The sequence below is a fragment of the Lepisosteus oculatus genome, chromosome 5, assembly GCF_040954835.1.
Source record: "Lepisosteus oculatus isolate fLepOcu1 chromosome 5, fLepOcu1.hap2, whole genome shotgun sequence".
NCBI lineage: Eukaryota > Metazoa > Chordata > Actinopteri > Semionotiformes > Lepisosteidae > Lepisosteus > Lepisosteus oculatus.
The window spans coordinates 58,057,392-58,084,574 of record NC_090700.1 but is presented as its reverse complement, the minus strand read 5'-3'; the positions used below and the strand labels follow the sequence as shown (position 1 = coordinate 58,084,574).

General features: G+C 37.9%; 1 protein-coding gene across 2 annotated transcripts in view; it reads right to left on the bottom strand.

Moving 5' to 3' along the window:
• roraa (RAR-related orphan receptor A, paralog a) overlaps positions 1 to 27,183 on the bottom strand; it is a 264,425-nt gene that overhangs the window by 113,418 nt on the left and 123,824 nt on the right. The gene's annotated exons all lie outside the window — the stretch shown is intronic.

The following is a 27,183-nucleotide window of genomic DNA, read 5'->3' as shown; positions in this document are numbered from 1 at the left end:
TAGGACCTACAATACATTGACTATAAATGAGAAATAAGAATGACATATTGTCACATTTTATGGAGTTTTTCATAAGAGATGGATCCTTTCCAAAAATTAAAGAAACAAATACTTCCTTTTAGAAGAAGTCTCACTTTTCATTTCAGGAACCCTGTGGAAACCTTATCAGTGTGCTAAAACAGCTTAAAAACCATAATTGTTAAAAAGAGCATAGCAGCTTCTCAACACTGAAAACCTTTATGAGAGAATCATCTCTTTCACTGATGAATGCTGATGTCTCTCAGTACTCTGAAAAGCTCAGAAGCAAGAAAAACTGCATAGCTGTGCAACCATTCTGTTACAAAGGACCCTTCCTCTAGGGCTTACGGGAGATAGTTAAGCCACAGTGTCGATCTGATCCTAGCGTTTCTTCTGAGACTGCCGCCAACAGTGATTATTAGTGCCACTTAAAGGGTTGTTTGAGGATGAGCAGCAGACACACCTGAGCACTGTGAACAAAACTGTGATCTCTGCAACTCACTCTGCCTACTGCTGATCTGTGGCAATACCTTATGGGCATTACAAACTCATGGCTTCTGAATGTCCTTAATCTTTTTTTTTGGTGTTGCTTTCTATCCATGCCAGCTCGCTGAGCGCTCTCCACAAACACAAAGCTCGACTCTTCTCAGCAAATAGCAGTTGGGACCCTCCCCTGGTTTCCCAGCTCTCTGCCTCTCACTCCCTCTGTGACATTGCTTGGCTAAGGGTTATATAACCCTATCTAAGTCACAACACTCAACACTAAAATACTCTCAAGGCTAATGATCAAAGTCAGCAGTCAATCCAGATTAGAAAGAATTGGTCTGATTTTTCTAAAGCCCTAACCTTGTAGGTTGAATCTTGATATTTAACATTTGCAAAAGCCCTTAAAGATACAGTGCACTGCAAAACACAATAGCATGCATGCATTTCAAATAATAATTATAATTGCTTACACTTATCTAGCGGTTTTCTGGACACTCCACTCAACCAGCTTTACAGGTAATGAGGATCCCCTCCACCACCACCAATGTGCAGCCCCACCTGGATGATGTGACGGCAGCCATAGTGCGCCAGAACACTCACCACACACCAGCTATCAGTGGGGAGGAGAGCAGAGTAATGAAGCCAGTTCATAGATGGGGATTATTAGGAGGCCATGACTAGTAAGGGCCAATGGGAAATTTGGCCAGGAAGCCGGGGTTACACCCCTATTCTTTTCGAGAAACAAAATGACCACAGAGAGTCAGGACCTTTGGTATTCATAATGCACCTCACTGCATAAAGCCTTTAACAAAAGGAAGCATTATACCGAAGTAGTGAAATACTGCAATTGAATACATTCATACAGAAATCATTTTATATTCCATTGACTATAAATACATTTAGAAAAAAGATTTGTTGGTATGATTAGCCACATGTAGCCTATTGTATATACTGTACAGTAAATGTACCACCATCACAAATTATTTGAGCATTAACATTTTATATCAATCTCTGTACTCCTCTGTACGAAGTGATTATCTGAAGAAATTAATTACTGCATACTGCATAATGTACAAAACATGTTTTACCATGTTGTTTTTATCCTAAATTTAAAAGCTCAAACATGGTCATCATATTTAATACCTAAAGCATTATATAACTCTGAAGCCTTTTAAATAGTTTTACATTTTTTCAGGGATATCACAAATGCAAAATCTTATCTTGTGTTTTTAAATCAGGTAAAAAGGGCACAGAAATTAGTTTCAGTCTATGTCAGCATTGAATATATCAGTATGCTTGCGGTTCTTGCCATGTAATGTAGTTCTTTATATAGCAAAACCTTTAAGCCACAGCAGGAATAGTCGTTTAATGTGCTCCCTACATCAAACCCAGGAGGCCTTTTTTTCTCGCTTTCCTTGTTTGATACCCCTGCATGAACAGTATTTCAGAGTCCCGAATTAACTACTGGTCTGCTAAGGCCAGGGTGGCATTTCTGTCTCATGGTGGATGGGAAATGTTGCAGGAGCTGCTGTCAAACTGAATCGCCTTCAGTAGTGTGGCACAGTGACATACTGACCCACAAACAAACGGAGAACTTTGCCTGCCTTGAAAAATTTATCGATTTATGTAAGAGGAGCATTCCTTAAATAGCATTAGTCATCACTGAGAGGGACTGGCTCTTTAATTATTCCTCTAGAGCCAGACAAATTCGCTGCAGCATGAAGAATGGGTATTGATTTCTCTTTAACAGAAGGGCACAATTGCTGTGTGATAAGGCAGAGGTAAAAGGTGGAGGATGAAAAACGTATCACTTATATAAACCCTGAGAATAGAGAATACAGTAAGAAAGTACCTTCCTTTGAATACTGTAGCAAGGATTAGTCATTCTACATGAAAGGGGCTAAAAGTCATTGATAAAGTTCCCATGTAAACACCTCCCACAAGGAGATACAAAGATGTCTCAGTGTCTGAAAACGTACGGAAATTATGTATTTTGCTTTTGATAATAAAGCATTATGTACAAGAAATCGGTTTTGGCAAGTGGTTGATTTGTAAGTTCACTTATGATTGATCTGCACGGAGACTAGGTTTCATTTTGATTAGCTATGAGGCATATTTGGTCTCCATGGCGCAATTCATTCTGACAAGTGATACAGTTTACTGTTAGGCTTCCATCTACCACAAATATCTTTTTGAACGTCCCCCCCCCCCCAAAAAAAAAGTAAAAACAAACCTACATCTTATTTGAAGTCGGAGCACAGTGCTGTTTTTTTGAATCCAAATCAGCTCTTTGTAATCACTTAGTCTTTGAAGATTCCAAATCATGCAAATAAACCTTATTTGGCATGTTGTGAAATTTAGCTTACTTTGTGACAGTTAAAAAAAAAATCCCACGGCTTTCTGCTGAAAATTGAGGGGGTGCTAAGTATTAACATGTTCTGCTTTTTGTTAAGCTTCTTTAACGAACTTCTGATTCCCTGTAGGTGACACATGAGACTTCGTCCCTTCAGATTGGAAAGTTTATGTGAGTATTAAGATCTATGTTAAACATGTCACTGTTCCATTCGTGCTTTTTAAAAGCAGAAAACATGCACTATATTTGACTCCACTTCCTCCAATCCCTCTACGTTGGTAAACCCCACATTCAGAGAAGGTGCATTACTTTACTGGACCCACTCACCTACTTTGCATGTGTAGTCAGACTAGCCTGAAACCCTGGGTTAAAAATTCATTAGGCGAAAAGTAAAAAGAGGACTAGAAAGCTAGTAAAGGGAATTGCATTCCAGTGCATTCCTGCATCACTAGAGAGCTTGGGATCTTGCACTTACATAATTTAAAGGGCTAAGGAAAAAGGCCAGCAGCAGCAAACCCAGCGGGACCCCATGTCCAATCGGGTTTGAAAATGGAGAAGGATAAACACAGGAGCCCGCGCTCAAAAGCCAAGCCAAGGCTGGTTTGAAGCCGACATGTTAAGACGGTTCTCTTGGGCATTGATAGATAGGCAGAGTGATAGCAAGATTCCATTTACTTAGCAGAGCGTAATACAGAGGCAGGCGAGATGGTGCTAGTAGTCTGGGGGCATTAAAAAATCACTACTTCAGCACCACGGGATATTTATTTATTAATTAGTAGAGCTTAGTTAACTGCCTTCTTGTCTTCTCTCAGAAGAGCTAGACAGAAAGATCAGGTCGAGAATGTCAGCTTCATGCCGCTAATAACAGTAAGAGCATAAACACATAACAAGAAAGAAACTCACAGTATACAGTAAGGACAATTTAAAACAGAACAAAAGATGATTCTGGTACCGAATAATACAGGGCTTCGTTATGAAAGTTTGAAAAAGCGTACTGTATATGGTGAATCAAAGTGATCTTGAACTGCACGAGCACAATCACAAGCGTAAAAGCACATATTACATTTACACTTTGTACAGTACATATTACTGAAAATACATGTATTTATTAGACTTTAACATCTAAAACATAGTGTGGGGAGGGGAGAACAACAATGAAAAGGAATGAATATTTGAAAAGGTCATAAAGTATACTGTACCTTAAAAAAAAAGCTGAGTAATGTAGCATTTCCTGTTGTTGTTTATAAAGCGAAGATGTTAATGTATGTAAAAAGTATGTATATATGTTACAGATATAAAGTAAGGCTGACAGTACGGACACAGATTTACACTATATTGATCCAAATGAAATAAAACTGAAGTTGCCAAGGGGAATCTAAATCACAGGCCTTTGAATATCGCATTCTTATATAACTGTCTGAAAAGAAGAGCAACAAGCCATTTTATTATTAATTTATTTGGCTGATGCTTTTACCCAAAGCAGCTTACATTTGTACCCATTTATACATTTGTACAATTTTACAGAATCAATCTAAGCGAAGTACCTTGCTCAGGGGAACAACAACAGTGGCTCAGCTGGGATTTGAAACCCTTCTAGTTCCAAATCCAGAACTTTAACCACTGCTGCCTGTTGTGTCACACAATGTTGCAACAGTACCTCAGTCTCCGACAACTTATTGCAGAGCTTCAAAGGTTTCCTCCATAAATGCTGCTGACTAACAACGGAAGCATTTGGAAATGATTAAAAACATGCTGTCAGCAGAAGAGTAATGCTATAATGATCGTAACCAAACTGTTTTATTATTCCACGGATTCAATCAAACTTACTTGATTTATCAATTGGTTTGTGATATTTTTTAAGTGGGGTTGAAGTCACGTTAGAGACACTTCAAAATTTCAAAAGCTGAAACATTTGTATGGGATGTTGATATTTCTAATGCAGTAGTCTGTCAATCCAAAGAAAACTTCAAAGTTGGTGGCAGAAATTGAAATAATGCTTTTAACTGTTGACAATCAAATGCAATTATTAGTGGAAAGGCAAAAGCACTGTCACCCATTCCCGAGATCAGAAGCGTCGGGCAGAAGGAAGGGATGTTTTTTTTTTAAATTTGTTTGAAATATACTGTCCCTCTAAATGAATACATGATAATTAGAAAATATTCCAAATGAATTTAAAAAGGATAAAAAGATATATTCAAAAACTCTCTTTTTCTCCAGTCCTCAGAAAGGAGAAATTTATTTCTGCCTTCATCTCTAAATTGGAAGCAATTTATTGCTTCTGCAAAACTCATTTTTCACTTGCTTTTCGGATCCAAGCCATGGCAGGCAATATATATCTGCCTGTTTTTTTTTTTGGCCGTGGGTGCTAATATGTGGAAACTATTTATTGTGTCCCTGGGAGGAAGACCAGTAAAACGGACAGAAGAAAAGAGTCAACCATTAACTGGAGAAGAAAAGGGGTGGCAGCAGGGGAGGCGAGAAAAAATCAACAACATGGTTACTAGCAAAATTGTGAGCGCTGTCTTCTGACTGCCTTCCAAGGTTTCGTGAAAGAAATGAAAAGAGTTATATAACTGCTGTGTTGCCATACAGCCTTTTAAGAGCTGATTCAGTGCTGCAACAAACACTGGTGCTGACGGATCAGAAAAGGCAAGATAAAAGCCAAACTAAAAAGCAATCCCACTGCATTTCATTCCATACGAGTACATCGCATTGAGAATTTTGCATATACGTAGGCCCCATGCATGGTTCTGATAAGATGCTGGACACCAAGAATTCAAGGAGCTCATCATCTGTGGTTTAAGCTGGCACATACTGTAGCCTGTTGAATGCCACTGACACGAGAGTCTGCCATAATGGAAAAGCAGCTGCACAGCCGTGCAATGTCCAAATTCCTAAAAGGTTTTGAACCCACAATGTCCTTCCTTAACACATTCACAAGCACACTGAATAGCGTTTCCCTCAGCATAAGTGTAACTGAATAGTCTTCAAAATGCGACGCAAAAGAAATATGAGGAGTCTAATACTAATATCAGTTTCTAAATCTAAGTGACTTTACATGGATTGATTTAATTATTGAAATCTTTTCAATCACATGGTCTTGCTGTTATCGCAAACAACAAACTTGGAGTGCAGCTGTTCCGTTATATTTAATTTGGTTGTGTATCCTTAACCAATTACGGTCATACTTTTCTACAGTCAACTGGTGGAGAAACAATAACAAAGTGAAGCTGGCTCTGGGTGAATAATCGATTTCAAAGAACGTCATGCCCTAAAGGCTTCTCTTCAAAAAGTTCAGTCAAGAAAAATACTTTGCTCAATAAAATGGGAAAAGCAAACGTACCGACTGTATCAAAGAGTCCTTTCACTTTCCTGTTTTGTTTTTTTTCATTCTGGCTTTTAAATCTGATGATCACATTTTTTCCCCAGACCAGATGTTTGCATCCTCTGGCCCAGACACACATGAAGTAGCTGTGTGAACCTTTGCCTATCAATTACTTTCACATATTGAGCAACGACATACACGTTGAGAGCAGTTAGCTTAAGGTACATTCTGTCCGATGACCTTGCAGGTACACAAATTCAGAGCAATGAATAACTATCACATTTCTTTAGCAGACAGCTGACACCTAAAGGCACAGGTGATATATGAGACATGGAGACAAGCTCTAATTAAATGTAAAGGTAGTGGATGTAAAACAGCAATGAGAGAACAAATCCTAGCTGGGGAAAACAACACAGACCTTCTCCATTGACAGTATCTGAATCCAACAGATGCAGCACTAGCAAGAAAAAGTGAGTTTCTCTCCGTCACACACACTTGAAGGGAACACACATACTGTATACAGTACAAGCCACTCTGACATTTTGTTCATTAATGATACATTAAACAGGCTTAAAAATACTATGAACTTGCCGATATACAGTATATACCTTTTGCATGCTGTATGTGTAATGGCAAAGTCAGAATGTACTTTAAACTACAGTAAGACAGAATTTGGTATAGAATAGACAATGTCCACTGGTCTCAATGCTGACCTGGAGGGAAAGAACACTTTCAGAACTGAAAATAACGTACCTATTCTCTTATCTTTTTGCAGACCTCGCCCAAATGTAGTATTTTTTTTTGTTTGTTTTGCAAAGAGATGACTAAGACCATAAACTAACCAAGTGGGTTATATCCAGGAACATTACTTATTGATGAGATGTTTATTACTGCTTGAATGCATGACAAAGGCATTACCCCTTCTGTAAAAATCAAGCATGTGTGAAGCAGGCTACACACTGGAATCATGTTGAAAAGGATCTTGCATGTGGCTGCCTAGTTAAAATACTTTCAGACCTCCAGAGTGATTATTCACTGGGTTTGACTGTATAATGTATTTTCTGCTGTTATTGTGAACATTTTTTTGACAGAAGTGCTGTGGAATATACCAGGAAAAGTTTTGACAGTTGCCAGCCTGTCAGGCACCAGAAAAAGCCCCAGATGAATGTAGCAAAAAGAAAATAGTAGTCCAATCGTTTATAAAAGACTGCTCTTCACAGGGTATTCCAAAATACATTTTCATGATAACACAGAAACAATTAGACCCCTAGTGGGACTGCTGTATACATTTGTTAATCCAAGACCTTTCTGGAATGACTTTGATCCCCTGAGTCACAGAATGACAGCTGACAGCAAGAGAATCATATCAACAACATCATGGGTGACTCATCCGCAAGTCCACACAGACGCCAGTTGGCAACCCCTATGAAGAAGAAGCCAGCTTCTATCATCACCAAATCAGTATTTGGCCAGAGAATTAGGATCTGGTGTTCGAAATTTATACTAAATGTTTTTTCTTTTTTCTTACTTTTCTAAAATGAATTGTTAATGGCAAACTTGAAAATACCACTCAAACCATAAAACTTCCTTCATTCTCCTCCACCTAATGGCCCAGGTACTCACTGTCCCTGGCCATGCTGTCAGTTTAAATACCAAACCTAATCCTAATTATCTAGGCCTAATAAATTAATGCTAAACAACAGTAATGCAGGCTACCTCCAGCCAATGAAAGGGAATTCAACCCTGCAAAAAATGTTTTTGTATGAGTTGCAAAGCCAAGCCTTGGTTATCTTCACAAGACCGTAAATGATACTTTCTCTGTTTTAAAACTGAGGCATTACCAGGATCAGCATCTAAAAATACCAAATGGAATTTTAAAACCCAATAACATCTGGCTGAACAACTGTAGGGACCAGCTTCCGTGTAGTAATTGAAGGAGTGGCTTGTTCACTGCATTCTACAGGATTAGCAATACAGTACATTGCTTCAGTCCTCTACTGTTGGCGAAACCAAGAAAGGATTTGACAGGATCCCTTTTAAATGGGTAGTTAGAGAAAAGGCACAAAAAGAAGGGGCTGGTGAAATACATTCTCTCACTCTGAGGAACTGAGCTTTGTGATTTTTGATAGCATTCATGTAGATCACAAGGGTGAAAGATCTTCTTCAAGATAAATTATTGACAGGCTCTACAATTTCCGCACCTCCCACTACTATGATAACAATCAAGAACTGGGCATGTGGGCTACTAGAGAATTATTTTCCAGTTCTGTTTGAAAGCAGTCCAATTCAGTCCTTAGCCTCACCAACCAACATACTCCACAAGAACACTCTCTCGGTATTCTTTCAAATGTTCCATCCCTCTATTTCTGGCAGCCCACAAATCCGCTGATGTGATTAGAGCGGATGATGATTACGGTTACATAACAGCATCAAATTAATTTGCAGCCGAGCACAGCAGCAGCAGGAAATCACTCAGGCTCTCAAATCTCTCTCTCTCTTTCACAAGCTCGCTCTCTCCACTACCACCACCAACCCCCCCCCCCCAACACCCGCACTCAGTCCTCCCTCTCTCCCCGCCTCTCCTCTCTCTCTTTCCCTTTCCCCTTCAGTCTATTAAAGTGACATCGAGGGATTAAGGCGAAGTGGGTCAGTAGAGCACTGCTGGGAAAAAAAAAATGAAACAAAAAAAAATCGCTCAGACGTCAACACCGACCTTGTAAACCACAGAGGGGAGACATGGGAGACATTCATCAGAAAGGCTAGGTTATTGGGCAACTGCAATCAGAAGCACTGTGCTAGAGGTGGTGAGCACCTCTGGGCACACTCGCCTATGTGCCCAGAGCTCTACTGAATTAGCAGCAGTTCCCAGGGTGCTGGGAAGGAAAGCCTTGTGTACAGATTTGTTTAACATCGCAGTTTTGATCAAGCGCTGTAGGGGAAGTGTAGTCTCTCCAACGACTGATCTCAGCCCAGCAGAGCTAAGGAAAACTCAGTCTGTGCAGCATTCATGCATTTCATCCTCCTCAGGCCTCTGTGAACAATCTCTGTTTTCGCAGGCCACTGCAGAAGGATGTGTTATGCATGTGCTGGTTTCAGATGGGCTTGTGAACCAAGCACTGCAGGAAGAACAAGTATCAGAGTGACTCAATGGGCATTTCCTAGTCTTTGCTGTTTGGACTTCATACAATACTTACAGTATTAACACCCACAAGAGTTGGTCATTTCACAGCAGATATCATAAACCTGTCAAAAAAATCTGCACATAGCAGTCTTTGGTGTGAGAAACTTTGCAGCTCTCTCACTGGCAACAAGAAATAGCATTTGACTAATTTTTGTCACTTTTTTCAATGCTTTTTTATATGTAATTCCAGAAGGCTTTTATACAACAATAAAAATTTTGATGATGTATCCATATTTAAAGTTACAAGAAACACACAAAACAGAGGAAACAGAACGGATTGCAGAACATCTTTAAAGTTCTATACATCAAGTTTCAGGGACCTATATAAAATTGTGAACACTATACCGCTACAGTATACAGTACAAATCCCCAGGTACCCATATGCTTCTTAATTAGTTGAATCAGTAGCACTGCCGTGCTTCTATATACTTTTTTATTTTTTTTAATTAAACTTTTTTTTAAAGGATGTTAACAAAAATGTAAAACGTCTGCACTTTATAGAAATACCCTTGCAGCAAAGCAAGTAAAAACACATCTAGGGGTGAGAGTGTGTGATTAGAACTGCTTGCCTTCCAGCTCTCACAACACCTTCTCTCATGACCAGGAGGACTTATCCAGACAGATGCGGGCAGACTCTGAAGCCAAGACAGCTAGCAAGGAATCAAAATCCCTGTGTACAAGATATCAGATACTTCAGTCAGAATCCACAGTGGTGCCTCGTAACTCCAGTGATGTTGCATTAAGTCACACTCACATGTTATGACACTGCAGCATATCTCAGTATGTTGTAACAAAGCACAGAGTGGCAGATAAAGACTGAAGTCAGTCATATTTTCAGTACTCTACTCCTCTCTCCCTAATGACCATTAATGCAACTTAGCAGAGGAAATGAAATAATACTTTGACATCAGATAGCCTAAATACTTCCCCAAGCCGAGCCCATAATTCTGCAGCATTGCAGCCAGCCAAATGTTCTCCACAGTGACAAGGTTTTTCACAGAAATGTTAAGTGTAGCTAATTCAACTGTGGTTATTGCTGCCGCTAAAGGTGAAGTTAATGCATGCCACAAACATTAACCCAATATGAGTACAAAAGACACACCTTCCTCAGTTTTAAAACCTATGTTACTCTTACTCTCAATATTAAGCTATATTTAGAAATATTTTACACTTAAATAATGTAAAGTATTTTCATGAACATACAAATTATATCTATATACTGTAGGCGAGTATTTTGTTATGCTGGATTTAGCACAAAGGAAAAATGTCACACTATGTCACACTGCTTGATTTTATTAATAGCTGAAGCTGAACAAGAAAACCCACTGAAAACCAACAGTGTTTCACACATTTGCTGCATCTGCCACTCGCTGAAGTGAGAAGTCAACACCAGCATCCTCTTGAGGCTGTGGTCCCTACAACAGCTGAGAAAGTTTGGCATTGATCAGGAAGCAATGACACACTTTTATAGAACTGTGATTGAGAACGTGTTCTCGATAACAGTGCGATTTGACAATCCAACTGCCAGAGAGGGGACAGCTGGAAAGGGTCATACACACAGCATCCAAGATCATCGGACGTGATCTTCCTCTGTTGCCTCTATTTGCGACAGCCGCGTGCAACTGAAAGCTAAGAAGGTATACAATGATTCCTTCCTGCCCACCAGATCCTTTTGCAAACTTCTCTTTGGGGAGGAGGTTTCAAAACATTAAATGTAGTCCTGCTCGATTCCAAAATAGCACCTACAGTATCTAGAGGCCATTAGGCACACCATTATGTAAATCATGAATGTTGCATTTACTGAATAATATAAGAGTTATATGTGTTTTTGCTGTTTTTGCTGTTTATCTGGACTACACTGGAGCAAATTCCAATCAACTTTGTTGACACGACAAAACGGTATTGAATTGGAACTGTTTCTTTACAAATTCGAAACAAAAATCTGCTTTTCATTAAGACCTTCAGACCTTTTGTTCAGCACACGCAGGAGATGAAAAATGCCACGAAACCTGCTCATTTCACTACGGTATCTGTTCATATATGTTTTTCCGAAAGGTCTGATTAGTTTAGTCTTAGCAGTGTTTTCCTGGCTAGATTCAGCTGCAGGCGGGCTGATGTACTGCTTGTGGCAATTATTTAACTTTCTGCAGGAGGTTTAATGACAGGCCAACTAGCTGAATATTTTTCTCATTTCAAGCAGAGCTCAGGTTGGATAAACAGTATTTTATGTCTTCTCCAACGCTGATGGCATCAATTAAGCTCATAGCAATGTAAAATGTAATGGTGGGACCAGTTCAAATTCTCTTGCCAATACTATCAAACTTTTTTTCACACAGTTGCTAACCTTCAAGCCTGTATATTGTAAAGCAGCAAACAACGGAAGCAAACAGATTCTGAGGCAAATGTTAAAGTATTCCACAAATGGTATGAGAAGGTCATACAGTGGAAAAAGTCTCCGTCATCTACCATATCAAGCAATGCTGGCGAAGTTTTCGTCTTACAGGGAATGTTATTCATGTTCTATTCAAAGTGTCTTTCCTCAGTTTAACATCCACATAGTTTCCATTTGTTTCATGTTTGAGTGCTGATTCAGAAGTCCATTGCGTGGATCATGGATCACATGTCAATGCCTTTGAGGATTCTGAAGACTTGGATCTGGCCACTGTTAAATGGCTCATTGCAGTAGAAAAATCAATATTAAAATTAAAAGCTCTGTTTAACTTGTTTTATTTCCGACGTACTGTTTAAACAAAACCAAAGCAAACAACAATGCCTAATTCTCTTTTTGGAGTCTTTGCTTTAGATTGTCTCTTTTATCTGCTATAGGGCAGGATCAATTCTGGTTTACAGATTATCCCTGCCGGCACCTGTGATCAATTCCTGGATGTTCAGCAGTCATTTATGTCTGGCTCAGAGACTACTCTTGGTCCACATAAGAGCCAAAATGACCACCTTCAATGGAAGCCTTCCAGGGAACACCCCTCTGGCGAATCTTCCATCAGACTCCCTTATTGTCTCCTCATAGTTTTCTCTGTTCAGTTCTTTCAGCCCGGCCTTGTAGGACACTGGGTTGAGCTCAAGAAAGTATACGGTCACTCTTCTCCACACTGATTCAAGAGAAGCGATATCTTTTGTTTAACGCGATGACCTAAAATGAACACAATATTCCAAAGGACTTATGTAATTAGTGCACTGTATCATTCTAAAAATAGTCAAAATTACACTTTAAACTGTATAGATTTTGTTGGTCTTTTATGATGTTCCCACATTGACCAATCGATGTACAGTAAATGATGTGTCAACAAAAATACCAAAAATAAGTTATTTTATGCTCAGTCTTTCTCATCTATTTATAATATTTTTTCCCTACCTCTGCCTACATGTATCTCGCTTTGCAGATTTTAGGTAACTTTAAATTTGTTTTGGAGCATAGCTAATCCTGCTGTTTAAGTACATCAACAATGCCATGAACTGCAAACATGACTAAACTACATTTACTTAACCACATCAGAATCGAAATCATTGATAAAAAGAAAAGCTGTTCTAATAATACAGCTCCTTGAGGTTTCTCCACTAGCGTCCTCACTCCAATTTGAGCATTAAATCCGTATTTGCATTTTGTTTTCTATTCCGGAAACCAGTCAGTTCAATTTGGATGCCTTTTAATAACATTTTATAGGGAATGTTAACAAAGCTCCTGCCCAGAGCGTACCCTGCCTCGTGTCCATTTTCTGCTGAGATAGGCTCTGGGTTCCCCACAATCCTGAATTGGATGAAGCAGTTAGAAAGTGGATGGATGGATATTATCAGAAGCCATTTAGAAATATACATGTACTGTATTATATCATGTATGGTGTTTGTATCCATTACTGATGAAGCTTGTTCAAAGAAATTGAACAATGAAGTTAAGAAAGACCTATTTTTTAAAATCTATGTTGGCTATCCTACTGTCACAAAAATGATCCTTTTAGTTTAGTTCTAATTATTGTGTTGATAACCTTGATTTTAAGACTTATGGGTCTAGAATTATGTGGTTCAATTTTACGCTCTTTTTTCATAGATGGGTGTTACAGTATATTTACAGTTTTCCTATCCATGGGTATTACCCAGGTGTTGACTGTTGGAAGAGTTTTATTAATGGTCTATGAATAATATCTCATAACCTTAAGCGCAATTGGTAGGAGACCACCAGGCCCTGGTGACACATACTGTACTGTATCACACGTCTGAGGCTAATATTAGTTAAAATAGAACTTTATCTTTGCTCTGCCTGATCCCTGTGCATTTCTCCTTTGATAAATACTTGCGTGACATGTTTACTTAATTTATAATTACTGATAAAATATTACCTTTAACATATATGACAGCATTTCTATACTTGACTCTTAAGTTATTTTGATATATTATATAAAATACATAAAGCCGTACATGGGTGAAGAGTAGATTGAAACAAGAATAATGTTGCTACAGTAGATAATAAAATCAACATCATAATGGTAAAAAGCTCCTTTGCAAGAATTTGATAAACATCCATCACAGCTGAAAAAAAAGTCCGGAACACAGAGCCCAAGTACAACGAATTCATCTGTTGTTGGACACATACCAAGGACTAACACATTAATCACTGATAAAAACACAGTCCCGACATGCTGTACAACTGACACATAGATACATTATCAAGGCAAATTGCCAAGGAGTTCCTTAGAGTTTAGTCAGTAAGGCTGTCTCTAAGAAGTTCTGTGTTGGTCAAACAGTAACCACAGGCAGAAGGAACATCCTTCTTAAATTTGAAGAGAAATATTGTATGATGAAAACACTACTTTACATAACGTGTTATGTTTGGAACTGGTTTTGTGACACAGAAGAGCACATACCTGATGAGCAGGGACTGATAACAAGGATTAAGATATAACTGAAACAAACTTGCAATTTCATGGTTGAATCTACTAATGGATTCATTAGAGTTGCTTGTCATGTGCTTAAAATCATATGCTTCAAAGCCAATTATTAGAGTACAGTTATAAAGGATAAAGCATCCTTTCACTATTAAACTTTGCACAATTATCTCTTTATTTAGAAATGGAGAGAGCAGTTTAGGTTACATGATGTTGTCTTGTTGATGTTGTAGCTACATTACTTATGTATTTATATACTCTATAAGTACGAATGCATTAGTGACTACACTGTATTAAGATATGCATGTGGATAATTGAATCACAGTAATAAGGAAATGGAAGAACAAGTAGGATTTCAGTCTTAACTGAATTTCCCCACCTGGGGTTTAGAAACAAACTTGTGTCAATGAGTTGCAAACTGACAGACCGTGGCGGTTTGAAAACTCAAACATTTTCAAGGAGCAGTGGGAGAGAAATTATTAGTCACCATCTGTATCTGTGCTACTCAGAGACATGTACAGTCATGACACTAGTACCGGCATGGAGAGAGTTAAGCCATTTTCAGAGTACTGTAGATTTTAGAGCAGATACATTTTTCATTTGGCTGTTGCCTTTGAAAAACAAGCCCCCAGAGCTGCAAGAAAAAAAAATCAGTAAACATGGTCTTTATGGCTCTTTCCTGTCAACCACTGTTAGTAAATAATAAAATAGAGGATCTGTCTTGAAAATGAGTCCCTGATTGCTGATACACAAAAGCGTTCTCTAGACTGCATGGCAAACGGGGGGCTTTCAAAAGTCCCAGTTCCTGTTATTAAAAATATATATATATAAAAGAAGAAAGACAAAGAAGAGGATTCATAAATGGTTTTGTTCCTTATTTAAATCTGACACAATGTTTTAAATACATGATTTCTAGAAATATTTAATAACATTGAATTATTGATATTTAATGTCATTTTCCTATAAACTACATATATACTGTATGCATGCATTAATGAAGCATGTAGGTTTTTACATTCCTCATTACTTTTATTATGACTACTATCACCTCTAGTATTCATAATATAGTATTAATTTATGGGTAAAAATAAATACTGCCATTCACAGATGAATATTAAAACATCTTTTTTCTTCCATCTGTCGACAGTACACTGTCTGCTGGAAAGACAAAATACAGCCTGGAAATCCAAGGGAAATCACTTTAATCAAAAATAGCTGTGATTATTATAAATGCATACTTCTTTTTTTCTTTTTGTAATTGCAAATAATAGCTTCTTGCGAATAGCTTCTAAATACCTAATTCAAAATATCCACTAAAATGATGGAGATATTAAACTCAGACCTAAAAGGCTATACTAATGGGTTTTATCTAATGAAAAACATATTGTGTGCAAGGTTGATTAGGGATTGTACAATGCATCACATGGAACTATATTTTCCATAACTAAAATTAGATAAACTCAATGAAGTTAAAGACTTTGATAAAAGCACCAGATGGCTTCACAATTCAAAAACAAAATGTACAGTGTAGTAAATTTCATTTAGTTCCTTACATATGCCACATTTTCCACAAGTGACTAGAGAGACTTCTCGTAACAAGTGTTACGACTCACTGAACTGAATCTTTGTATAAATTATTGGCATAAAAAAGCTAGGAATCAAAAGGTGATTCCATTATGTTTTTTGTGTATATATTACTGTCAAGTGTACAGTATGTCAAGAACATCAAGCAACAATTGATTTATATTTACATTCTATGTAAATATATACACTTAATATGCTACAGCTAGAATTCTAGGAGTTTAGATTCTTAGTCACTGATTTTGCCATACTACAAATCAACCTTGGCCATCATGTTAAAAGACAAAATAACTGAGACACAATATGACCAAACTGATTTTTGTACATAGACACTAATCTTTTCAGGAGACAATGCATTACAGACTCTGTAGTGACCAGAAAACTGGTTACAAATGCCTTATTTGCGAATAGAAGTTTCTTTTGTTCATTAACATGAATTTTAGGGGACTGTTCCAGGTTGTAGGTAATGTCTCACAGCTCTTGTGCACTGGGTTTGATTCTGGAACCAACAGTTCTAGAATGTGTTTGTGATCATTTTCACTGGGTGCTCTAGATTGCTCCCACCTTCCAAAGACAAGATAGTGAGGCTGACCGATGTGTCATGTATGCGTGTGCTGGTCCTGCACTGGACTGGCACGCCGTTAAGGCTGTGGCCCTGCCTTACACCCTGTGCTTCTGTGATGAGATCCGAGTTGTTTTTCGTGATAGAGGCATGTCCTAGTTTGTTGTTGGCTTTTTATTCAGAAATTACAGCTTCATTTCTGAAATATTCCCAGCAGCTAAAGATTGTTGCTCATGATTCTCTACTGATTGAAAGCTGTGGTTTTCAAAGTCCACCTTTTTATGTACAGTAGGCATGTCACATGGTGAGAGAATGAAACAATGATCTCCTTGAGGATCTGCAGGATTTTCACTGTCTTCGTTCTCTCATTAAAACCATAATGTAATTTCAAACAGGTGTATTTCAAAGACATTATTTCAGGTATATGCATTCAAAAGCATACAGTACATACCTCAAAAGCACAATAAACCGTTGCAAGGAGTAATCAATGAACTGTTTTTACATTCTGTTAAAGAGTATGCAAAATATGTAAAAGGTATATCAAAATGATATACTGTGGATGCAAAGCAATAATCTTGCTGGCGTGATTAATCAATCTGACCATATCTTTAAATGGCTGTGACAGTGTGAAATGCCTTCAACTCACTTCTGAAAGGATAAAAGACTGAGATACGCACAGGATCAAATCTGCATCCAATGAAGAGGCTGCAGCTTTAATCTATGTATTGTGAAGGCAAAGAAGGGTGAGTCACATTTACGTCACAATTTGTTTAGTTTTCAGATGTTCCTTCCTGCTTCCTTTTTGTAACATGCCTTTAGGAAATGAACTGGTTTACAGTTTGGTAACTTATTTAAATTCCGTGGGTGGGAGGCGGTGTATTTCAATAACTTGTCTAAATATTTGCATTCACTTCATTTGACCCTTGGAGTGGCCTATTACTAGATACCTCCTTCCCACATCTTTATCTCCAGCCATCAATTATATGATGTTGACCAGAAACAAGCCAGAAGAATCCTTTATAAGTACTAAAACAGAGACATAGTCAAGTGCTTTTTCAGAACATTTGACTCAAAAAAAAAGCTTCATCCTGAAGAAGATGCTAAATGAATGAAGGAGAACGGACATTAAAATGGTGTGTCACCAACCACTTTGATAGATAAAGTCAAAGGATGAATAAATTGATCCTTATGCAATATATTTACAGTATAATATTGACCTTGAGCTTTTGTATTTCTCAGTGCATTGTGGGCAGAAAAGTGCACAATATGAAAGAAAAGGTGGTCACCCGAACATTGAGCTTTCTACAATCTGCTGAATCCGTCTCTTTAATCTCAGAAGAGACAGGGCCCCTGCATCTTTAATTGTTCAGAGGACTGGTGCCTCATCACAATTATAGAGCATTAAGGCAGCCTCCAAACTAATTTAATTCCTCTCATTAGGGAGCCAAAATCCACTAAACACAAATTCAAGTTCTGCTGCCTCCGGCAAAAAACATATTTTCTTTTGTCGAGATTAATAAGATAAGAGATTAAAGAATCTCCAAAAGAAATTAAAAACTATACATTGTTGTAGCTAAAATCCCTCTCAGCATGTGAAAATGTTCAGAGAGACAGGAGACAGCAAAGAATAAAGTCAGTCACCCGTTTGCCAAGCGGGGAACAGAACCCTTATTACAACAGTTATTCATGAAGAATTGATCCATTCATGATAGTTATTCCCTCCTGCATATGAAAAGGCTAGTTTCTCTGTATGACGTCTTTATCTTCAGAGATCATCTTAACAAATACAGTACTAATATTGCCCTTTTTCATGTCTGCTAAATGCTAGCAAGAGTTCACAGTGAAGCATCACAGTCTCCTCAGTGTAAAATGCTGAAAAAAACAAAAGTCTGTTAAACTGAGCGGCTAAACTAATAAAAAAAAACCAAATGTATTGCAAAAATGCTTTTCACAATATGTCATGATTGTCTACGTCTGTAAAATAAAATTACCCTGAGAGCCGAATCATTTCAGGTCATTGAGGCAGCCTTTCTCACCTAAGTTTCTATACACAGCAGCTTAATCATTCCAGAATATCATGTTATAATTTGTAAGAAAACCCTGTGGTACTGCTTATTTTATTCCTTTTCCATATTAATTTACACCATGTCATGCCAGACCTCCTCAAACCTCTAATTTAAAAACTCACTGCAGAACATGAGTAAACCATTTTCCCTTCTGTTGCGGCATTAAGACAAATGAAGCCCAGTATGGAGGCAGAGATGTTTTGCTGTTGTACTGGAAGCATGTACAAAATACAACAGAGGGGAAAACAGAGAAATACACAGGGAGGGGTGGAGTGTTACTGAAACTGCAGTAGGAAGTTGCATGTTTCTTCGTCTCCTCCAGGAATGACTTAGAAGCATGGAAATCTGTAGATGGATCAGGTTTCAATTAGATCACAGTTTATATTTACACATCATAGCTCTTGGGCTCCAGACAAAAACCCCTGTGGTTCTTGGATTGCGTAGGCATATGCAGAGCCCTTTAAATCTGAAGTGTTTGCTGAAGTTAATTCCAGGCGGCTATTGGATTAAACAGTCAGTCAATAGCTGATATCAAAGACATAACGTGCTGCACAGCAAGACATTCAGGTGTTAGGCAGTACAGGTGCATTTACTCTCCTCAGTTGCTATTGACTTAATATACCCTGCCAGCACTTTGCACTACTTCTCAAAAAAATTACATGGAATTTGATCATAAAACGTTTCCTGTCAAGGTTGTCACTTTCAGAAAATGCATATTCTCAAACCAAAGATAATGTACTGTATTTAAGAGAAGCCAAAATATCCATTTCCCCATTTACGAGACGTGGAGTCCTGATCTTTTTGTTAATGTTTTCAGTGAAATTCTTGAAAGAAAGAAATCTGAAGATTTTTCAGTGAAATTAGTTTTGCTTTTCTATTTTCTCCTACAGTTGATACAGCTTATTGGCTGAATGCTAAATTCTCAGAGTGAGACAACAATATACCAACTTCACTATTATGTACTCACACAGAAGGCAGTAAAGACTGGAAGCAGAACTGTCATGTTAAACATTGTTTTCCAAATATAAATCTGGTGTTGCATCACTATACAACACCTAAAACATTAACAGAAGCTCTCCTGGTTACCTTAACCAACACTATGCAGTGCAGCAGGGAGAAATGACTCCTTGAAAAGACCGAAGTTGGGTAATTTCTGCCCCAACTTCATTTCGCTTTGCTTCTTGAAATATAATATTCCAGAAGAGTCTGACATCTGCTCCTCTGTCATGATAAGATAATCTCTCTGTAAAGTAAAACGGGCATTTTCATTACACTTTCCTACTGTAAATTACAATACATCTGTTCGAAATTTTGTTTAAAAAAAAAGTGAGACCTTCTTTTCACTGCAATGAGCTGACACGCTCGCATTTTCTGTGGATTTTGGAAGGTGGAAAAAACTGTGAATTCTCTTCACAGCACTGACACCTGTGACCCCTTGATAGTAGGTTAAGCATCATGCAATACTGAACTGATGTTCCACCCTCCCTCTCCCTCCAGTAGACAGATCTGTAATATGAAGTGTACAGAAGAACTACAATTGCTTTCCAGCATTCAATGTGCTGAGCTGCCTGTAAATTGGAGTAAGTGGTTAGCAAAGGTTACATAACACCGCCTGCTCCAAGGCATCGCATAATCAGGAGGAACCCGTTCAGTTCTCCTCAGTGTGATGTAGAATAAAGAAAATGAAATTGAAAAAGAAGCAGTTCATTTGTTATTGAACATTGTTTCAAACACAATTCAAGAGTCTCAATAATTCTTTTTAACAAGGATTATTTATGCTGTATATTTGAAAACATACCCCTTTTCTCTGATCCTGAAATGGTTCAGTTTGGAAAATTGCTAATCTCCTCTTAAAGATATTTTAAATGGCTGTTAGTAACCTTTAATTTAATTGGTCTGCGGGTGCTGTGCTATCAAATTGCCATCATTTATAACAGTAAACATCCAGAGCAGTGACAAGTATCAAAGCTGCCTGTATCAGCCCTTCTGTAATCAGCTGAGTACTTCTGAACAGCAGCATGTAGTCATTTGTCTCCCTCCTTTGAGGAGCAACAGCTCACCCTATTAAAAAGGATAATACCCTGTGGGCCAGCTATCAGTGCCTCTATACTTTCCTTTCAAATTTCAAATGCGAATGAGTCATGAAAGAGCTAAATAGGAGCCAGAGGCAATGCATTAGAGTCTTGTTTTCCGGAGAACCCTCATGTACACACAAACACATATACCCATTTACTCCCCTACTGTTTTTCCCCACTTTCTCTTGGACAATTAAGTCCAGCCTCTTTTCCTGTCACTACACTATCTCTTGCACTAGCATTGCCTTGCTAACCATGCCTGAGAGAATGAACTGCCATGGTGATAAACTTATCTATATCCCCTGCCACAATGCAGCACATTCTGCTTATTAGTATTTTGATGTTCAACATCTGGAAACTACATCCTATCTTCACTTACTATGAAATAGTTTTATTGTAAATTACATCCTATCTCCACATTCTATGAAATGTTTTATCTGAGATCTTTAGAAGCTCTCATTGAATGTTTAGATAATCAGTACTAAGAACAATTCAAAGCAATTATAAGCTACAGAAAATTAAAAATAAAAATGAACATCCAGAGAACTTTAGGTCCACCAACATTCTTTTATTTTATTATTATTTCACATATATTTGCAAATATTTATGACCACATGTTAGTGCTTCACAGTGTCTGTCATAAATAAACTTGAACGTGATGTGTGTATTTCATGTAAACACACACAAATAGAAGAAGAATGAAAACACATTTGCACTGAATTAGGTTTCCACATCATTTTTACCCTGGCCATTTGTTCTTATGATTAAGAGGAAAAAAAGCTCTATTATTCCACTTCTATTTTCAATCTGAACACCAAGCACACATCAGACAAAGCACAGAGAGCTGCCAGAGTAAAGACATCTCACTGCAGTGCATTAAGCCACTCCAAGAACTATGTTCCTTCTAGAATTAAAACTAAAAAGGATTGCTGGTTCAAAGCCTTTTCAAGGACTGGAGTCTTAATAGGATTTAGCACTGGGGACACCTCCACACCAGGCCAACAGTAACAGGTGCTCGCCATCACAGAGGCCCCTTCACAGTGATTAAATGATCCATAGTCCCTCAGCCTTTCTCTGTGCTTGAGCAGAGAGTAAACTCAGAGAACACTCTGGGGGTTTCTGATTGTGAAAGCAGGATTAGATGAAATTAATAGCCCCCCTTTGGGATGGCCCAACTTCACTTTCCATCAAGTTAAATGAAGTACCAAGGGAAAACAAGACCATTTGGTTATACTCATAGAACATGATTTCCCATTTAAATGTCATCATTAGCTACCCTGTCAGGCTGATTTATACAGTATGATTAAACCATTACTTTTTACTGCTTCCTTTGCCTGAGAAAAATCTTTTTAAATTAGCCATCAGGTACACTGTTTTAAATGCACTTGTTTCATTTAGGCTTTGCTAAACCAACAAGATCATGTGAAACATTTTATACCTCTAGATGTTTAAGTTAATTTTTTTAAATGTTTCAGGATAACAGAATGGAGTGTCACTTTCAACCAATTCGGGCTCAAAATTGATCCAACAATCTAATATAACTGTAATGTGTGGTTTAAGATGCTTATGTAACTCTGTCAAGAAATTGCATAAAGAAAACATATCTATCTAATGGGGCACTAAATGCACCAACTGTGCATGTTGAGTAGAATGTAGAATAGGACTGGAGTTCAACATATACATTTCACTTAACTTCACTTACCAAACATACAGTAATTAAATTGAATGTAATTAGTTTTCACCATTTCACAGTGCTTGAAACAGAACCATCTACTGTAAATGGCCGTCATGTATACAAAATCAACGTTTGCAGTAATGGCCAGGTGTTGTCTTACCTGACATATGCAAGATGAAAAAAGCTTATAAAAATTGTAACTTAATAAAATTGGAAACAGAATTTTCCTAGAAACTTCTTTGTGCCTTGATAATAAACCACATCTCTGCATCTCAATAGACAATAGCAGACAGTAGGTTCCTCGTAACTGAAACACACATCCAGAGGATTTTTTTATCATAAAACAATGTCTGTATAGCAAGGTCAGTTTCTTTTTTACATAAATAAGAAACTGCCCCTTTCATATAAAGTAATGTTTGCAAAAAGCAAAACATTATTTCATTATCTATTAGCCATAAAGCAGAACAAGGTTTTAAATTAAAAACAACAGGCTTCTGAATTCAATGAAGGCCTAACTTGTCTGATATTTTCTGCTGGGTTTATTCTGCTGTGTAAAAAAAAGAAGAAAAAAAACTTCAGCTCTCACTTTGCCAGAACCACTATCCTGAGCATTACTTCTCTCCTGCACTCTAATTGCCTCCATTACTGTATCTGCCGTCAGATAAAATGCTAATTTCACACCGCATTAATTTCTCGAAGCTGAACACTAACCAACACAAAGCCTTCAATGCTTGGCTTTGCGTACACATTGTTGGCGCATTACTGAGCTGACGTCCAAAACCAAATGAGCAAGAGCGACATTATGCACGGGTCAATAAAATAAAATATTGATTCCACATATGAAAGAAAACAAATGTTGAGGAGCTGAGCAGCACAGTAGCGGGGGTGATTTATCAGACTCAGAGCTGCACTTCAACAGTCTATCGGAAACAGTTTGAACCTGCAATGGGAACCTCACCAATTGTTTTGCTTCAAGAGTGTTAATTATTTGGCCCTTTCTGAGACTACTCCTACATGCACCAGTGATTGCCTGGGCTTTTATTTATTTATTATATTTTCCTTGAATGCTGATGAATTTTAATTAAAGTAGCATGTATCAGCAGACGATCATAGTCCATTAAGATGTCACTGTATATTAACCAAATGATCTCAGATGCTATATGCCTGACTTATTTTTTTTCCCCCAATATAACATGATGTCCACGGATTAGCAAGTCAGCTACTCACTTCAGTAATCAAAACGTTTAATATTAATAGCCTTCCTCTTTGATAACTGCACAATGCTTTTAATTTATTCATCCCTGCTTGTTAATAAGCAATTATCAAATTCAGCTTAATTTCATCCTACTAGGGTATGCCCTTCAGGATAACTAGAAGACTACAACAGCAACGGTTGGTAGGGTAGTTAACCCTTTGCCTTGAGTGCTTCAAGCTTTAATCTCTGTGGGATACAATCATTATTTTAGGCAGTATTTTCTTCACCAAGTCACAGTTCTCTTGACGAACAAACCTGCACGTCAAAACTCAGAAGCAGCAATTATTCACACAATTCAGAATCCCATTATAGCCCTAAGCAAGCTAATCACAAAATATCTGACTGGTTCTTGTTCTTTTTCTGATATACTGTATAGAGTCACTTGGCAAAGCATTAAGAACCCTCAGTGAAAGGAACAAACTCTCTGGGTGGCTGAGAATGCATGGCTGGTCGGAATAAACCCCAGATGTCCAAACCAATGCAATCGCTAGAGTGTGCAGTTCAAACACAGAGAAGCTGGTACAGTAGTAGAGGAATCATGTGAGTCCTATCAATGTATATGTATAAACAAACGTTCATTAAACACAAATTCTGAAAGGTGTACAGTACTGAGACAGAGTGTTTTGAAGATCAATCTAATTCTTAAAAGGGCAAAGAGAAAGGTGTATTTGTTTATAGTTCACCCAGAAGGTAATAGATGCATTCCAAAAAGGGGCAAAATTGCAGTGAACACAGTCCTGCATTATGGATCAGGTTTTTAAATACTATATAGAATCATTTTAGATCTCATGCACGAAATTCTTTGCTTAACTGCTGCAGTCGATTCACAGCTATTTGTTTTTTATGCTAACAAAAATACAAGCTGCATAAGTTACATACTTTTATGCAACAGCATGTTTCATCCTTGAACACATCTTTGTCAAATACAGCAGCACCAACAGAATTACTGGCACTCGAAATGCACTGACTCTCATTCATGTTTTCCTAATGCAGTTTTCAGGAGTCCTTGTCTGCTTAGTGTCTTCCTAGCAGCTAAACAGCTGTAAGATATACCTGTTAACAAATTGTAAGGGTTTAATAATGTGAAAGGTCTCTACTGATCTTTGAAAATCACCAGCAGACGGAGCAATAATATTTTTGTTTACCCTCCTCTAATTAAAATATTACTGCTGGGTCTAGCAGATTAACGGTCGAATTGTGTAGCAATCAAGTATTTGCTGCAGCCAGGCAGCTTCAATGGGAGAGTCCTGGTCTCTTTCATCTTAAACGATGCGTGTGTCTCCTGTGCTTGATAGGAAAGGCTTTTTTTTTCCTTTTCTTTCTTTAAAAGGGTCCCGTCTGTGTCATCTTCAGAGGAAAGCTCACAAGATTTGCATTAAAATGCCTGCAGAAGCATCGCCCTCTAATCTGTCGGTAAATGTTGGAATTTCGAAGAATTTTAGTGCAAACAGCATCTATTCTCAACAACCTTTTCCCACAGAAGAAATCCTCTGATGAGCACCAGCAAACCTGGGTGACAACAGTAGGGTTATGGAACATCTGACCTAGACTGAATACTAATTGAATACTAATTTTTTGTTGTGGATGTTAGATTCAAAGATTATGCATGTGGTAGCATTAGAAGCTGTTTCACATTGATATTTAAACAGCTTAACTCTCCTTTTGTTAGTGTTCTATTTCATGTTCTTAACAGATTCTCTCTGAAACGTAACTGCTGAAGAATTTTAAATGGCCAACATTGTCACTGGCCTCCCCGTGAGGAATGGCATTTACACTGGATTTGCAAAGTTGAAAACCCTTTGTAGGAGTTGGCCTTCATAGTGATAGTGAAAACCGAGGCAGGAATTCCAACAAATCTCCAACTTCCTTGAACCCCAAGAATTAAAACTACCAGGCTGTCAAAGCCTTTCGATCACAATTTTACAAAAAGCAAACAAAAAGAAAGGAAAGGAATGAAAATTAAACAGATTACAAAAAAGTTAAAGCTCAGCAGGTCTCTATGCAAAAAACTGTGATTGTGTTGCTATTGCAAAGCAAATTCAATGATCTTGGAGATTTGAAAACAAATTATTTTTGATATCTGATTAACTGTTAAATCTTACACTGATTTTAATCAAGACAAGCTGGTGACTAATACTTTAAAATGCAGAGTACAGAATGATTAACCGGTATGAACAGGAGTGATTACTGACAGTTGAATGAAGTTTTGGGGGTTTCTCACCAAACTCTCTAGATTCGTTTCTTCAGTGTGAAAATCCAATACTCACCACAATTGTGGCAGCTAAATGAAGCGGGACTACAACAAAATGTCTTATTTTGCTCTCTGTTTTGCAGAGGGCACTGCTTTTCTTCTTAGTTTGTAAGAAATCAAATATGCACTTACGTGGCATATGGTGTCGATTTAATGACAGGTTTATACCCTTACCATTACTTCATTTTTCCTGCATTCCTGTGGCATGTTTCACTTCATATGGTTGACGGTCTGAAACCACTTTGTTTCAGTTTTCCAGTTTAAATGAAAATAAGATGGTAGAGTTATTGTAGGGGGCAGCATATTGTGGTCAACAGAGGTCTGGACTGCAAAATGGGAAAATGTAACCTGTAAGGGCAGTCTGATGTCCAGCGAGAAGAGAGACACACATTCACAAGATGTTTCCCTCTATGGGACATACAATATGGTCTTTTACAGACATATAGTCTACTGAATATGTATACTTCTATATACGGTAGGACCTAAGAAAAGCAGCCGGCTATAGAATCACATACTGTAACCATCAGGTTTCTTCTCCAAAACAGATTTTTTTCTTAAAAGTTTAAAAAGAGATGAATGAGATAAAAATGGAATTCTGCTGAAAACAAGAATGTGCCAAGCTCAACGGCAGGTAAAAGCAATAGCTGCACAAACATCTTATCCAGAGCTCATCTTTATATCTGACTTGCTCATTTGAGTATCACCTGAGGAAGGAAGTCTGTTTCCACATCCTCAGTAAATGTTGTTTTACATGCCTGCAGAAAGAAAACCTCTCGATAGTAATGATTGGCCTGTTGCTGTTACTGCAGAAACAAGAGCGTGTGTTGTCTCCTCATGTAGCACAATCGCAGATTGATAAAAGCCAGTCAGAAACGAAAGCACAGTGCTGCGCGGCACTCAGATGTCTTTTTCCGTGTGAAGTGTTTGCAGAATTTACAGCATCATCCCTTCAATTTTCTAGGGATTAGCAATGGAGACGAGTCAGAGCCAATGCTGTACTCCCTGAAATTGTGCGTTGTGAGATAAATCCAGTGAAGAGCCAGCCACTGCTTTTCATAACTTAATTTGTGTTTCTAACTGAAATCCTACTGTAGCAGGCGCGCAACAGAGCAGATGCAGCAATGGCCACTGGTTCACAATTGCATCTCGATGTTTTCAAAACAACTCCGGTACATCAGCTACACACAGCTGTTCTCAAGTCCCCATGGTCTTTTAAAAAAGCCAATAAATCAATCTAGGTACTTAATACAGGCAGGAAATTGACCAATTAAACTGGCCCAAGATGCTTATGTTCAAGCAGACGATTTTACAAATTGCCTTCTATTTATACCTAGGAATGGTACTCAAGAAGAAAATCAGCGTACTTGTTTTTTGCTCATTTAGCATATCTGCCAAGAGGTACATAGACATTCTGCAACACCACTGTTAACCACATATCACCACTTACAAACTGAATAGTT